At 44.4% G+C, this 15,646-nt stretch overlaps 1 protein-coding gene and 1 pseudogene across 1 annotated transcript in view; one reads left to right on the top strand and one right to left on the bottom strand.

The window, feature by feature from the left end:
* The window catches only part of Kank1 (KN motif and ankyrin repeat domains 1), a 183,589-nt gene that overhangs the window by 95,528 nt on the left and 72,415 nt on the right, over positions 1-15,646 (bottom strand). The window lies entirely within an intron of this gene.
* Positions 44-164, top strand: LOC121454845 (annotated as a pseudogene).

Raw genomic sequence — 15,646 nt, forward strand, 5'->3', positions numbered from 1 at the left:
ACTGTTGTAAGAATCAGTCAAACTTCAGAAACGAGCATAATGTAGCGCTTGTATATGCTTTTGTTCAGCTGTGGACAAAGGCAGGTTAGACAGGTGAAAAATAAACCCTCTTTTGCAACCCAGAACTCATTGTAGAAATTTTGATATATACAAGAAGGAATAGAGGAAGGAAGGAAGGGAGGGAGGGAGGGAGGGAGGGAGGGAGGAAGGAAGGGAGGGAGGGTAAGAATAGCAGGGCCCACAAATTCTAGATTCCCATAAGGCAGAGGAGCTCTGTCCATCTCCAGCCCTGACTGCTGCACAACTCTCCTACTGAGTGTATGGCCGGTGGCCAGGTCCATGGCTCCCATGTGGTGACCCCCTGTGGTTTTCCTGAGTTAGAGACCATTTAACCTCAAGGGCCCGCTAACTGCATGGAGTAACTCATCCCAACTCCTTGTTTCCATGGCTGTGAGGGGACAGGCAACCAGAGCAGCAGCCTGGTCCAGCGTGTCCCCAAGCCTTCACATGCTCTTCCTCTTTCTGCTTCATCTACGGATTTTGTCGCTCATTTTATAGGCTCTTTTAAGCCGACATAAAATTTTCTCACACCAAGATTGGTGTATAAAGAAGAGCCATCAGGATCGCTTGCTGTATACATGATATTCTGCCTGAGGTCCTTACTGTGCTCATAAGCTCATCCTGACAAATATCAGACAATAGGGATTCCCGATCTTTGGGGTCTCCTCCAACTCATACACTCCCCATTAGGAGACACACACAAAAGATCTGGGTGCTGAAGAGAGAACGGAAACATCACTCGGAAGCTAAACTATCAAAGAGGCCTCGGGAAGTGCTCTTCCTCTTTCCGCTTCATCTACGGATTTTGTATCTTTCTACGGAATGGTGTCGTCCGGAGGCCAGGCCTCCGCACTTCTGACGTACTCCTGCACAAGATAGGCCACGTTATTCAAAGGTGACACAAAACCTAGCCTGTCTGGAATTAAGCCTCCCTGCAGAGAACACAAACAAAGATATCCAGCCCACACCGGACCAGGTGTTTGATAAGGACACATCAGAAAGAACGGCAGATAGACGGTCTCATGGTTTTTATTCCAAGTTTAACCATCGTCTGATGCCTCTATATCTTCCTACCTATGTTCTAGATGGAGGATGGAGTCCTGGAAACAAAGTCTAGCAATGTAGTTTTAGAAATGAGAAACATTTCTAAATGGCTCAGAGACAGTGAAGAATTTGGCCCAGAGAGCTGGCCTTGGACTTAATCCAAGATTCCTTAGACTGCTGTTTCTAGTACAAAGTTGTGATCTAAGCCTATGTTAGTGAACAGAACTTTGGGGCCAATAACATGACATCTTTAAAGGTCAAAAACCCAGTATTCACATCAGGCTACCTTCTCTTGGATCATGGGGATGGATGGAGACAGGCTGGCACTCAAAGTGACCCGCACCTATCATGTGACAATCAGGTCAGAGTAACAGAGGAAGTGAATGGAGGACACAGAATCTGAAACACAAAGTAAGACAAGCAAATAGGAGAACACCATTGCCGTCTTCTGAGGCTCCTAAAAGACATTAGCTGTGTCCACAGCAGTCCTATGTACTGGTCTCTCTGCGGTTCCCAGAGAAACAGGAAAACCACACACTTGACTGCTACTTGTGGATCGAGACCATGAAGACAAATCTCAAAGATAGCTAGTCCACAGAAAAAAAGTCAGAACGTTGTCTCAAACCCATCCTCCCACACCCCCACCCCCACCTCAGCTTTGCCGCGTGAGCCATCCCTCCAGGGGCCCAGACAGACCACCTTCACTTATATGCAAGGATTTTTCAGCGACCTGTGGCCCAGGAAAGCTGGAGCTGCTGATTCCAGCCAGAGCTCAAAGGGCAAGGACAGCACACAGGAGCCTGCCCTTGCTATCAGCTGCTACATTACGTCAACGCTGATCACTGCAACAGTGTGTTGGGAGACAGAATGACATTCTATTAAAGAAAACATCACACAGCTAAGCCTGCACTTGGCTTTACTGTTTAGCCACATAGCGCATTATCATCTCTTCTATCCGACCCCCTTCCCATCAGAACCATCGTTCCAAATCTATGTGCCATTCATTGGCTTATGAGCACATCATGGTTCATTTTGCTTAATGGGGCTAAGGTCAGGTAGACAATTTCTCTTTTTTTCCCTAACCTTATAGATGTCTAAATTGTTTCATCTTGTAAAGATAATTGTGTTTGCTTTTATAGTTTAAAGAGTTTTGATAAACAAAATGTTTAAAACATTAAAATATTCTTATCCCCAAGATCCAGTTATGCTTAAAAATTTATCCCAAAGAAAAAAATGACTACAGTATGAAGACTTCATTCAATGCTATCTAATGTGGCAAAGAATTAAGTATGGTCTATACATTTAGCATTAAAACGGTCTACATATTATGGTATGTTAATACAATTGAATGTTATCATAATTGCAAAGACTCCATAAGTAAGCAGAAAAACCCAATACCTCAAAAAATACCATGTCCAAAAAAAACCTAAAGCACATCAAAATGCATACTAAATATACAAACAAAAGCATTTGTTATATGAGAATGGTGAAATTTATAGGTCATTTAAAAACATTTTGTTTTCTTTAACAAATAAACATAAACTACCTGCGAGCCAGCAGTCTATGGGAAATTAATTTTGCTGCAGTTCCAAAGTAAGCTATTGATCAGACTACAAGAATTTACAGGCTTAAGTCGTAATGGAAAATCCAGTAAAGGAAATGAGAGAGGAACCATGGATTAAAAGGCAAAATGTATGTGTGCAGATCAATGAGTGCGGATGTATTTACAACGGTTCTGCGGCGCCTGCCAATTAAAGCTAAAGAATCCCCTGAGAACTCACAAACAAATCCGTTTAAATTAGAAGCAATAAGCTTACAGATGCTTTTCCAATTAAAATGCTGTAGCGCCATCAACCCTGATGCTGCAATCACAGGTTTAATAACAAGGTAAAGTTTCCTAGATGAAGGAAACTGACACTCAAAATCTGCCTCTCTCTCTCTCTCTCTCTCCAAAGGATCAGGAGTCAAGCTTTCTTCCCTTTGGTTCTCAGAACATAAGAATCTTCAGTGTTCTTACAAGAGCCCCAGTCCCAACGGGCGGCCAGGCAAAAGAGAGAGTAGGAGGCCAGCAGTGACCCGTGCCGACAAGAGGCGTGAGGACATGGCTATGTGTTATTTCCCATGCTTCCTTCCAAGAACAGGCTGTACGGAGGGAGGCAATGTGTATGAATGCATCCATTATGCGTATCGCCCGTGCCTTATCCCACTCAAGGTCTAACACTGGCTTAGGTCACCTCCCTTGGAGACAATCTGTACCATCGAGTGGGGTGGAGGCTATGAAGAAACTATGAGCTGGCTTCATCTAGGCAGCTTCTCAGGTGTGGCTCACCAGGCACGCCCTAATAACCGACACTGTTTAAGAACAAGTTTTGGATGCTGCCTATTCCATTGGCTTGATGAAAGCCCGAGTGACCGCCTCTGCCTGAGTGATGAGCGTGCCCTCCCTCAGGAGAGGCTGCACAGCGCTGCCCATCCAGCCCACCCCTGCAAACATCCACCATCTCCATCAAAACGCTTTCCAGGACCCTCTTCCCTTCACGTGGTCTGAAACAACTGCCTTGTCCCATAGATAACACTGGCCAACAGAGATAAAAGAGGTTTTTGTTGTTGCTCTTGTTTAGTTACTCCTTATTACTTTGTATCCCAGGCTGGTCCTGGACTCACTAGGGTAGTGTTGGCTGGCCTCCCATGCAATCCTTCTGGCTCTTCTTTCTCAAGCGCTGGCTAACAGCTGTGAGGTACCATATCCAACCCCATAGGAGGTTTTTAAAAATCTTTTAGGCCTTTAAGAATATATACAAATGCTGATTTAAAAAAAAAAATCATCAAAAAATCCTAAAAAGTCTCTGTTGTGTGTCTGTGTGTGCGCGCACACATATGTACAGTATAAGGTTGTGTGTGTGTGTGTGTTTGTATGTGTGCGCACGCGCGCACACATTTGGGTGGGTATACCAGTGTGTGTATGGAAACCAGAGGTAAACATTGTATGTCTTTCACTACTCCTGTTCCCCTTATCTTTTCAGACAGCGGCTCTCACTCAACTTAGAATTTACGGATTGGCTAGACTAGCTGGCCAGTGAGCTCCAGAGATTTGATTATTTCCAAAACCACCCTGCCCGAACATGTACAAGCATGACTGACTTTTTTTTTTTTAAACTTGGATTGGAACTCAAGTCTTCACGCTTGCGCAGCAGGCACTTTGCAGACTAAGCCACCCCCAGGCCCAAGTCACACTTGCTATAATTTTGTAAGTTTTATCCTGTCCTGCTAAGATTTCATAGTATCGGATAATCACACAGAAATCGCCACATGAGAAACTGCTAGTGTTATGCTTCTGACAGCCAAGGGCAGCAGGTACAGGAGGAAGGGGATGGTTTTAGGGTGCTTCTAAACCAACCTAACGTCACGCATCCATTTGCTCCCTTTTTCCTTTGCCTACCGTCCTTGCCACTGCCCCATAACCTACCTCTCCTCCATCACAGCAACCCGGGATAACAAGAAAAGTCACAATCTCACAGATCTGCGAGAAAAATGTTTCTAGAGCTCCACCTCTGGGCTGGGTGAGCTGACAAGCTGTCTCCCCTAGCCTGGAGCAAATCACAGGTCATCAGGCATAGGCGGCCAATGCTGGGTCAGTGTGAAAAACAAGACTGCACAAAAGCCAACAAGCCTGCGGCAGAGGGGTGCCAGCCATGAAAGTACCTGTGCCCAAGGAGCTCAGGGCAGAGTTAATCTCAATGCCACTCAACAGCAAACGACCCAACAGCATGCAAAGAAACAGGGATGGGGAGGTGGGGGGGGGGGGGGCGCCTCGCATGCCACTCTACTCTGAGACTGTATTTTAAAGGATGGCCCACGAAAGCTCATGAAATTAGAAGTCAAGTGCCAGTCAGTTTTCCATGGGTGTCTGAGTGAGACAAACACCTTCAAGTGTCTTCCTGGATTTTACACCAACTCCATTGCCAGCCGCATCTCACTTAAACTGTACGGGACACAATCTCCCTTAGAGCACGCTATTGGCATTCTTCCTCTCTTTCTTCCTCCCTCCCTTCTCTGTCTTCTATCTGCTCTCTCCACAGAAGAATAGCATCAGGCACACAGTAGGGCCTTAATATAGATCTCATGAGTTGATGAACAAGCATCAAGAGCTTGCTAATTCTGGTTCTCATTAACTGCAGTTGTTAGATGGGGGTACGGGCTTATACCTTTAAAATGTACGTCTTTAAATTTTTTACATTTTCTGAGATAGGGTTTCTATGTGTAGCCCTGGCTATCCTAGAACCCACTTCTGTAGACCAGGCTAGCCTTGAACTCAGAGATCCACCTGCCTCTGCCTCCCTCCCAAGTGCTGGGGATTCAAGGCATGTGCCGCCGCCACCACTAGGCTAAAACTCTTATATATATTTAATCTCAAATATTCTAATGTTAATTCTATACAGTTAGTTGAAATGAAAAATGAGAACCAGAGTCTAGCTACTCTCTACTCAAAAAGACTCAGAATATAAGGCCATACGTCATATGAGTCCAGCGTTCCCTTCTACCAAGACACATGCGGACCAGCCAGCTTCCCCTAGCAAGACCGAGTCATTCTCCCCCCACGGCTGTCACCACCCATCCCCAAGAGGACAGTGCTCACCAGACAACTGCCCCCTTACAAGAGCACATTTTCATGCCACTCTAGACGCAGCAGCTTTCTGAACTAAGCTGCGTGGTCTCCTTACATCCCTAGTTATTCAGAGCCAACCATCCATAAGGGAGAGGGAGGGGCCGGGTCCTTCCCACCTCTTCTTTCCCCTGACCCTCCCCTCCTCCAGCACCACCAGCATCAACTGTTTCATATTAAATCCTGATTATGTTTTATGTGTCTGTGTGTGCATTTGTACATAAGAGTGCAGGATCCACAGAGACCACAGAGGGTAATCTATCTTCCTGGAACTGGATTTACATAGGCAGTTGATATTGCAAGCGCTGGAGACCCAACTCTCATTCTCTACAATGAAGGCGTCTTTTTTTTTTATCATTTATTTTTATTTTATGTGCATTAGTGTTTTGCCTGCATAAACGTCTGTGTGAGGGCATCAGATGCCCTGGAACTGGAGTCACAGAGAGTCGTGAGTTGTCATGTGGGTGCTGAGAATTGAACTGGGGTCCTCTGGAAGAACAGTCAGTGCTCTCAACCACTGAACCATCTTCCCAGCCCTGATGCTGCTGTTTTAAACCCATAACTTCACCATGGCAGGCATTGTATGGGTTTCTTATCAGCCACAGAAAGGTTTGTGGGATCGGTATGTGTAGTAGGAGGCCGCTTGTTTGTTCCCGGCTGCTCAGCCCTGAAATAATCACTCAGAAACTATATTATTTAAATCACTGCTTGGCCAACCACTTAAGTGTATTGCTATCTAGCTCTTACATCTAGTATTAACCCATTTCCATTATTTTATATTTTACCACGAGGTTCCTGGCCTACCGGCAAGGTTCCAGCTGACAGCTCCCATCTTTCCCTTCTGGTGGCTACATGGCATCTCTTCGACTCCACCTACTCTCTCTCTCTATGTATATATGTCTTCCAACCTGGCTATATTCTGTTAAGTCATTGACCAAAAGCAACTTCTTTATTCATTAACCAATAAAAGCAACGCATATACAGAAGGACTTCCCACCAGTGTGCACATCTAACGCTCTCTTCCTTATCACTCAGGATGGAATGAAGCATCCCTCATAGAACTGGGCTACAGAATCAATGTCGGGGCAAATCCAGTGCTCAGCGGGTAAGAGAAGCCACTAGAGAAACACTTTATTTTGTTTTGTTTTAAAAAGCTTTATTGATTTTCAGTTTATATGTTTGAGTGTTTTGCTTGCATGTGTATGTTCCTGGTACCTATGGAGCCAGATGAGGGTGCTGGACCCCCCGGAATTATAGACAGTTGCAAGCCACCATGTGTTCTGGGAACTAAATGTGTGTCCTCTACAAGAACAGCAAATGTCTTAAGCACTGACCCATCTTTCCAACGTCTAAAATCTTTCTCATCACCACACTTTTATTATACCCATGTAGCAATATGCTCCTCGGAACATATAATGCTCATTTGTATAGGAGGACATTCTTGACAAAATCTGTTAGACTCTTTAGCACTGGACCTTAGGGCCAATCACACATCCTGAGATCACTTACTTCACGGTCTGGAGCTCAATTCTCCCCCATCTGCCCTCCTTCCAGTTACTTGTTCTTTATGATCAGAACAACGCTTACTGTCCCCAAAGCCTTCCTTGAAATTACATACATTTATGAGCTGCCTGCTGCAGATGCAGGAACCCGAACTTTGGTCCTCCGATAGAGCACTGAGTGCTCCGAGTCTTCTCTCCAGCACCTCCCACCTCACATTCTAAACATGACCTGTGTGAGATCCTGGGTCCCTCCGTGAGATAGTACACACTCTGAGACACCTTCCAGCTCTCCAAACAATCACAAACCAAGAGGAGAACAATCACAATTCCTTTTCCTTCCTCTTCTGGGGCAGGCACTGTACAAAAGCATCTTCTTGGGAAGGCTCAAGACCCAAGTTTCACATCACAGTGATCCTCCCGAGAGGAAAGCACAGCCTGGCTTCCTTCCAGTTAGCATCTGTCACGATGAGCTGTAACTGTCAACTTGATATAACTTAGGATCTCCTGAGCATCTCAAAGAGGGTTTGTCTGCGATCGTTCATCCCGTGGGCTTGTCTGCGGGAGACTGTCTGGATGTTGTGGGAAAGCCCAGTCCAACGTGGGCAGCAGCAATCCCTAGGAAGGAAATCCTGAACTGTGCCAGAGTGGAGCGATGGAACTGAGCACACGCAAGTATGCACACACTCGTTTCTCCCTGCCCTCGACTGTGGATGGGATGCGACTAGCTAATAGAAGCTCCTGCCTTGACTTCCTCACAATGATGGGCTGTAACCTTGAAAAGTACCCTGGAGAGCAGATGGAGAGAGAGCACGAGCAAGGAACTCAGGACCGCCAGGGGTGCACCCACACACTGAGACAATGGGAATGTTCTATCGGGAACTCACCAAGGCCAGCGGGCCCGGGTCTGAAAAATCATGGGATAAAACTGGACTCGCTGAACATATCGGACAATGAGGACTACTGAGAACTCAAGAACAATGGCAATGGGTTTTTGATCCTGCTGCACGTACTGGCTTTCTGGAAGCCTAGGCAGTTTGGATGTTCACCTTACTAGACCTGGATGGAGGTGGGTGGTCCTTGGACTTCCCACAGGGCAGGGAACCCTGATTGCTCTTTGGGCTGATGAGGGAGGGGGACTTGATGGGAGAGGGGGAGGGAAATGGGAGGCGGTGGTGGGGAGGAGGCAGAAATCTTTAATAAATAAGAAAGAAAGAAAGAAAGAAAGAAAGAAAGAAAGAAAGAAAGAAAAGTACCCTGAAATACAGCCCCTTTGTCCGTTTCTTTCTTTTCAGCATATTTCCTCAAAGGAACAGAAACATATCTACGAGAACACTGGATAAACCCAAATCTTTCACTTCAGAGCAAGCAACAAATTCCTAACCTAAAAAGATGGGCACTCCGAGAATCTGTCAACACAAAAGAGATCTTTTGGCATAAAATCCAAAGCTGGTACTGCCAGAAATGGGTGGAGGGATGCTGAAGGTATGTCGAGAGTGGGGTGGGGCGTGTGAAGGGTGAGGGAGAGAAGCGCCTAGAATCAGGGATGTGCTTCAGCTGCTCCCTCACTTAACAATATGAAGTTGAAGCATGAAAATTGTGGTGTTTGCATAGCTCAGCTACTGGTCACCACATCACATGTATGTTATGCTGCCACAGTGCATGGGAATAAAAAGACTCAGATAAACTTTTCTCCTTTCTCCTCAAACACTTAATTACTCAATGGGTAATAACGAGAGGCATCAATGACCAGAAGGGAGCAGGTGTTTTATTTTTAAAGGGGGTGGGGCTCTCTTACTGCCCATCAAAGTACAGCACCCACTACAGTGAAGTGTTTATCATTCAATCTTAAAAAGTCATCAGCTCTTCATGTTCCGGCGTGAATGAAACTCAAGGACGCTTTGCTAATAAGTAAAATAAGCAAAGCATTAAGAGGCGAATAGTCTTTGACTCTGCCTACGGGGGTACAGCAAACAGTCAAACTCACAGACCGGCTGCTGGAGGGAGAAGGGCAGGAGGAGGGGCTTATGAGCATAGCATTCTTGTCATACATGATGAAAAAGAATTCTGATACTGCTTGCACAACCACGTGACTGTATGTGGCATTAAAAATGGCTTAGGAGGGTTACATATATTTTAGCAAGCAAATCTAAAAAAATATGTAGGGGTGTGTGTGTGTGTGTGTGTGTGTGAAATAAATAAAAATAAAAATAAAATATAGCAAATAATGCTGTTGGGTGTGGTGGTGACAGATGCCTGCATTCATAGTTCTTGGGAGATGGAGGCGGAAGAATCAGGAGTTCAAGGTCATCTCACCTAAATGACAAGTTTGGGGCCAGCTTGAGCTATAGAACACCCTGTCTGGAGAAGTGAAAGAAGGAAAGGGAGGGAGAAAGTCGATTTTTATTATGAGAATAAGATTCTTTTAAAAGGTACTTTTAGATTTGAATTAAAGACCACGTAAAATTGTGGCTATAAACTAACTAAGACCTGAGAATAAATGAGAATAGACTCTAAGATGGAATATGCCTGAATCCCCAGTATATGAAAGGCTGAGTCAAAAAGATTGCAAGTTCAAGGCTAGCCTGGGCTACGCAGGAGACCCTTGTCTCCGAATAAGTGAAAAAAAAGGTACCCCATATTCACAGATTATAAATCTTAATACTCTGAGATGTAAAACGCTACCTGAGTCACCAATGAATTAAGCATACTAGCTACAAATAACCCCAAAAAAGAAAAAGAAACAGCCTTTCGCTCATACGGAGCTGTGAAGGGTCTTAAGCAATCCAAATGATCTGAAAAATACCACAGCGTGGACACCCACACTCCCCACTCGTGGAACTTAGAGTTGTGGGTGGGACAGCACGGTGGTGACACTAGGACAGACATACAGACCAGAGGCTTTGAATGAAGGGCAGAGGCCACTGAACGAGCAAAGGCAGCTTTGTCAACAAACAATGCTGGGAAAACTTACTATGCGAAAGGGTGGCGTTGGGCACAATCCTACGCCGCATGAGAAATTAACTCCAAGTGAGTCAGAGATTTCAATATCAAAGGTAAAAGCACAAAATGAGTTAAAAAAAATCAGTAAATATGCATAACTTTCTGCAATGGATTCTCAGACACTCGGATTCCACCAAAATCCAACCTTCTTCACAGCAAAGCAATTAAGAAAGAAAGAAAGAAAGAAAGAAAGAAAGAAAGAAAGAAAGAAGACAGAGAAATATGTTTGTAATCAGTATCTGATAGGGGCTAGCATCCAGAAAATGCAAGGAATCTCACAACTCAACAATCACAAGACAAATGATCCAACTGAAAAACAAGCAAAGACTTGAACAGACACTCCTCCAAAGAAAATACACAACTGGCCAATGGGCACATGGGAAAAAAAAATCATTGCACCACGGGCTATATAGAAAAAGAACTCAGTGAGTCAACTCTGATAGCCCCACAGGCAGTTATGACGGTTTTAAAAAACTGAGCTGGAAGGATGTGAAGAAATAGGAAACCCCTTCTATGGTAGTAAGGATGAAACAGTTAACTGCTCGGATCTCCAAACAATTCAAGAGACACAGCACACTTCTAGACACTCAGCCCACAGACACAAGAAACAGTGATGCAGGCACTTGAGCACCTGACTGGTAACAGAAAAAGGAAAGTCGAAAAGAGTAGTAGATAAACATACATACATAATGGTATACACATATGATGGAGTATCACTCAGCCCCTAACACAGCTGATACATACTACGACATGCCTAAACTCTCCCAAAACACACGAAATAAAAGAGGAGAAATACAAAAGATCACACTAGTGTATGATAGCGTTTATGTGAAATGTTTAGAATTAGTGAATCCATAGAGATTGAGGCAGATTCATGACTGCCGGGTGCGGGGTGGGCAGAGAAGAGCAAGCGCTACTTCTGCATCCAGAGCATTCTTTGGTGATGAAGAAAGGCTCTGAAAACAGACGTGGCGGTGGCATATAAATTAACTGTTGCACTATGAAAACTTTATCTTATTAAAAATACAAGTTTGAGAAATAGCGCAAAGGTAAGATTACATCGCTGGTGTTGGAGAGGTGGCTCAACCATTAAGAACACTTGCTGGTCTTCCAAAGGACCTGAGTTTGGTTCCCAGCACCCGTATGGCAGCTCACATCACCTGTAACTCTGGCATCAGGGGATTCAATGACCTCTTTACGGTCCCCACAGGCATCTGTATACCATGTGTCAGATACACAGATAAATAAAAATAAATTAAATATAGATAAATAAAAATAAATCACTTTACGAAAAGAGACGAAACTGCCAATTCTCTTTTGACAAGTTAGCATGGAAAAGCTGAACAGGAGGACAGTGGGAGAGTGGGCAAGCTTACATGAGGACATTCTGCATCTAGCTGCCACTCAGAGCAACATCCTGAATGAAGGACTATGCTGAGGGGAGAGGAAGCACACTCCAAATCAGGAGTTCTGTAATCCTGGGATACATGTAATCATGGGATACATGCCAGGACATAAGTGAGTTCGCTCAACTGGGGCTGTGTTCTCGCTGTTCTTACTCAAGTCTATCTGATGTGGGAGGTCCTTCTGTCTATGTGTTGCTTTTATTGGTTAATGAATAAAGAAACTGCTTTGGACCTATAGCAAGGCAGAACTTAGGTAGACGGGGAAGGCTGGGCTGAATGCTGGGAGGAAGAAGGGCAGAGTGGGAGAGAAGCCATGGGGCCGCCAGAGTCAAACATGCTGAAACTTTAGCCGGTAAGCCAGCCACGTGGTGATACACAGATTAATGGAGATGGGTTAAATTAAGATGTAAGAGTCAGCCAATAAGAAGCTATAGCTAATGGGCCAAGCAGTGTTTTAAATAATATAGTTTCTGTGTGAGTATTTCGGCTCTAAGCTAGCTGGGCAGCTGGGAACCAACAAGTGACCCTTCTTACTACATCTATCCAAACCTGATCCAGACATGAGCAACCAAAGAAGCTCCGTGCCCTCCTACCCTTCTGGTAAGAAACTGAAGTCAAGTTGCTGCTTCCAGAGTCCCCGCACGGGACCTTGGGTAGGAGATCAAGATGTGGCAGTTTGCCAGAAGAATCTTCTGGCCCCTATTTATCAGGTTCCACTTCATCACACCAAGGAGGGAAAGAAGGTGCTACAGTTTATTCCCGAAGATCATGTCTTGCCGACTGAGCCTAGGATTCAGGTCTCCAGTTTTCCCAGGAGAGACGCACACCACAGCACTTATTTTCTGAGAGGTTGGGTATAATAATTCCTACTTAATCCTTTGCCAACAGGCACCAACTATTAAAACACATATTTCTTTCGGTCATTTCAATGTGATTAATTATTGTAAGGTAGAAGGATGTCAGGAAGAGGGGAAGAAACTTCAATTTAGGGTATTTTTTTCAAAGCTTCTTTAAATTGTTGCTATAAAAGAAAGGATACTATGAACACCCACACGCCTCCATTCTCTGAATTCCTTCAATGAACACAGCCTGCACCGACCAGAGGGGCGCAATCAAATGGATTTCACGACATGGTAGAGGAAGGGGGCTTGGAATGGAATCTGATCCATTCAGATGTTTGTGTTCAATTTTTAAAACCTTTGCCTCATTTTAAGTGTCATTAAAAATGACGAATGCTGACGGTTAGGAGGAAAAGGAGACTTGGAAGGTGCGGACATTTCTTTCATTTCCAGCCCCTGTGTCCCCTGCAGTTTCCATGGTCTCTGACAGTCACAGGGGTGGGAAGAATTTCTCCTTTCTCAGTGGAAAACAGGCAGCAGTGCTGGCTCTGGTCACTGTGCACCTTGGGTTTGATCTTCCGCACCTTTATAGTGAGACACTAAGGACTGAAGACGGATATTGCAAGTTTTGCTTTAACAGATATGAAGAATGCTTGAGAGATGTGATCGGGGCTGGAGAGATGGCTCAGCGGTTAAGAGCATTGCCTGCTCTTCCAAAGGTCCTGAGTTCAATTCCCAGCAACCACATGATGGCTCACAACCATCTGAGGTCTGGTGCCCTCTTCTGGCCTGCAGACATACACACAGACAGAATATTGTATACATAATAAATAAATAAATATTTAAAAAAAAAAAAAGAGAGATGTGATCACCGAGAAAGGAATTAAACTCCTGAGTTATTACATAAGATACAACTGTAAATACGCTAACAGCATTGAAAAAAAAATGACCAAGGCTATTTTTAAACACTTTTAGAAACTACAGAAACTTCACCCAATATTTTTGAATATTTTAGGATGTCTACAGTTATGAATTTAAGTTCAGGAAGTGAAAAGCAAATCCCTGGGTTAAGTACCCCATTTCATCTCTTCTTAAAACATCCCACGAAATATAACCAATCTCAGTTAATCAACACTTTAAGACTTCACAGTACCTTGGACTCACTTTAATCCTGGGCACACGGCTTCACACTTTGAAATGAAAATCCCATGTTAAGGTGGAGGATTTAGAGACTTACAAAAGTCAAAAAGAAATCATAACTCCTGCATTTTTAATCATCCATCCTCCGGGTCAATGATTTACCCCACAATTCCCACCAGAAAAATGCAGTGAGTTTTGAGGAACGAGTCATTCTCAATGTAAATCTTCTGCCAGCCTCTGTCAATCATGTTGGCCCCTTCCCCCTAGTTAGCCTTTTCCCACTTCTTGCCTGAAAACTACACTACTATTTAATTGCTTGGTGACTTCCCATTTTATTAAGAGGCAGAAAAACATAAAGAGCTAAAACATGGCGATGAGGCCATAGCCGTAAATTGTCCCCTTAAGCAATGGAACTTGCCTCTCCAGTGTGATAAGGTGGGCACCGCAGAAAAGCCCTACAAATGCAATTCTGTGCAAGTCCACAGCCGCCATCACTTACAGCCAGCCCTGCAGCTTTCAGCGCTGAGTGCCATCGATCAGAGCCAGGCTAGTCAACTGTGTGCTCTCTAGAGCCAGTGTGAAGGGCACAGGCTGGAGTCAACTTCGGTCACCACCCCATTTTAGCTTCTGTTCTCATGGGGTAAGGAAAGCGGAAGAAAAGGGTTGGATGTAGTCAAGGCTAGGCCGTCATGCAGCATATTCAAATCACTGGGTTCCATCTCCCAGTCTTAAAGAGGCACAGGGGACTTGGAAGAAGACTGGCTATGAAAACATTTATGACCTGACTGCATTCCCCTTGCCGGTTTCCCGGGGATATCCAACTATCTTGTCATAATCCGGTGAAAACGGTAGCTCAATTTTCAGCCTTGTGAACTGAGAAGACTTCACTTCTCTCTCATGCACACACTGCCCAAATCTCCATTTTGTCCTCTGCCGGGAGACAGAAATCATTATCAGATTATGCCACATCCTGGAATGTGCCAGAATGTCTGGCCTCTGAAGGCGGCTTCCAGTGAGTCGCAGAGACGAAGCAGGGTCTGGTGTTTCAAAGCCTGGGAAAGCATCAGCTTCTGACTTCTCTAGGATGCGGCCAGCCAAGAAACAAAGGCAGCAAGTGTTGTGTTACTAAAGCTGTCCATTGATGTGGGCAAGAAAGTGGGGTTTTGATGCCCTTCAGAAAATCATGCAAGTCTGTAGATAAGAGAGAGAGAGAGAGAGAGAGAGAGAGAGAGAGAGACAGAGACAGAGAGAGAGAGAGAGAGCGAGAGAGAGTCTGGTAGGGCATGTAAGAAACTCAGCAAGGTTACAGTAGAGGGAAATCAGGGAGGTAGGTTGCTCATCTATTTTCTTTAAAAAATATTTTAAAACTTTTATTGTTTTATGTGTATGGGTGTTTCATTTGTGTGTGTGTGTGTGTGTGTGTGTGTGTGTGTGTGTATCACAGAAGAGAAAATTTGATTCCCTAGGACTAGAGTTACAGATAGTTGTGTAAACCACCTTGTGGCTGCTGGGAATTGAACCCGGGTCCTTTGCATAAGCAATAAGCGCTCTTAACTACCAAACCAACTAATTCTCCAACCCTCTATTTGGTTTCCTACATGTTTTATTGAGTATGTGAATATGCATAACTTTTGTCATTTTAAAAGACAAAATAAGGAAGAGAATAGAGTCCAATATTTTTCAAACTACCAATTTCTAACACTTTGTACATCTATAGAAGGAAGATTGGGTTGGGAAAAGGTTTTAGATACCAAAATGCTAAAGTTTCCCAATTCCACTGATTTCTAAGTAGACAGAATTTCCTGAAGCAAGACTGCCTGAAACACCCAGTAAGCTTAGAAGCATTGGACACTGAGCAGCTGGTTTCCGGTCCCCAAGCCAGTGCCACCTCCTGAGGGTGACCCCAGGATCATCTTACCCGGCACCCTGCCAGCACACTCACCAGGAATTTGGCTCAAATCTATCAACAGCTTCTGCATTTACTTTTCATAC

Source organism: Microtus oregoni, unplaced genomic scaffold, assembly GCF_018167655.1.
Source record: "Microtus oregoni isolate MIOR12 unplaced genomic scaffold, Mior012 000012F_ref0000307, whole genome shotgun sequence".
Classification (NCBI taxonomy): domain Eukaryota; kingdom Metazoa; phylum Chordata; class Mammalia; order Rodentia; family Cricetidae; genus Microtus; species Microtus oregoni.